Raw genomic sequence first — 1,709 nt, 5'->3', positions numbered from 1 at the left:
TTTTCTTCAAGGGAGAGCTGGCCCAAGTAAACAGGGTCTATGAGTGCTTATTGAGTAGCACAATAGGATGATGCTTGTATGAGCGGTAGGAAGCCTATTGCAGTGTAGTAGGACTGCAGGCTGGAGCCCTGCAGGGGAGACTGTGTACTGCTACAGGCAGGCTGCCATAAGACCATGATAGAAGTTACATTTTACAACCCAACAATGTGTTACAACCTGTAACATGATGCACATGCATGGGGTCATATCTCGTTTAGGGGCACAATCATCACGTGATAACTAAAGCTCCATGGAGGTACTTTAACTGCAGTTCAACCAGGTTCTGCGCCTGGTTTTGTAACATCTATCAGGCAAATGTGATTTTGGGTCTGTCATCATTCAGAGCTGCATAGCTTGGCCACCAGGTATAGCTCCAGAGCCTGTTATTTCTTATCTCCATGCTTCCTTCCAATATACACTAGTATGTAGGTGATGTTAAACAGATAAAGCAGATTTTGTTGCTGGAATTGCAAAGTACTCAATTATCACCTTGGTATTTGCCAACATGAAAATTCAAGTGGGCACTCGAGCTAGTAGGTTTAAGCAGTGGGATCCTGGAGAGCCTCTGTGCCCTGGTCTGGAGTGAACTATTCTGTGTTGTGTCTAAATGTTCCCAGGGCTGAGAAATGAGAGATACTAGGCTGGGAACCTAAACAGAGGGCACCTGTAGTCAGCCCTGTGGAATCACCCGACTGGAAGGGAGCAGGGCTCAGGGCATATAAGCCTTGACAAGAGCTAAAACAAGGCAGCTGAGCCCTGCAAGCTGCTTGGGAAGGAGCTCCTGGTTAAGAAAACTGCAAGGGGGTGCCAAGTGAGATGGCACAGCAGTCCAGGATTACCTGTGAGACTTGGGAAGCTCACAGGAGCCTAACCCAGAGCTGGAAGGGGTTATGTTGGTACCCAAGGTGTCATAGTTTCATAGTTTGTACGGTTGGAAGGGACCTGAGCAGATCATCTAGTCCGACCCCCTGCCATGGCAGGAAAGAGTACTGGGGTCAAATGACCCCAGCTAGATGTTCATCTAACCTCCTCTTAAACACCCCCAGGGTAGGAGCCAGCACTTCTCTTGGAAGTTGGTTCCAGACCCTAGCCGCCCTGACCATGAAGTAGCGCCTTCTGATATCTAACCTAAACCTACCCTCTGCCAGCTTGTGACCGTTATTCCTGGTCACTCCTGGCGGTGCTCGTGGAAACAGTGACTTCCCCAATGCCTGCTGATCTCCCCTGACTAGTTTATAACAGGCCACAAGATCCCCCCTCAGCTTTCTCTTGTGGAGGCTGAACAGGTTCAGGTCCCGCAGCCTGTCCTCATAGGGCCTGCCCTGTTGTCCTCTGATCATATGAGTGGCCTCCTCTGGACCGTCTTGATGCCGTCGACATCCCTCTTGAAGTGCGGCGCCCAGAACTGGACGCAGTACTCCAGCTGCGGCCTGACCAGTGCCGCATAGAGGGGGAGGATCACCTCCTCGGACCTGCTCGAGATGCATCTGTGGATGCGTGCCAAGGTGCGGTTGGCCTTCCTTACTGCCTCTCCACACTGCTGGCCCACGTTCATCTTGGAGTCACTGATCACTCCCAGATCCCTTTCCGCCTCTGTGATGACAAGAGGGGAGTTCCCCAACCTGTAGGTATGGTGCCGGTTGTTCCTCCCCAGGTGCATCACCTTGCAC

Source organism: Crocodylus siamensis, chromosome 6 (genome assembly GCF_052110815.1).
Source record: "Crocodylus siamensis isolate JL-2025a chromosome 6, ASM5211081v1, whole genome shotgun sequence".
NCBI classification, from domain to species: domain Eukaryota; kingdom Metazoa; phylum Chordata; order Crocodylia; family Crocodylidae; genus Crocodylus; species Crocodylus siamensis.
The sequence above is the reverse complement of the archived record's forward strand: the minus strand, read 5'-3'. Positions refer to the sequence as shown.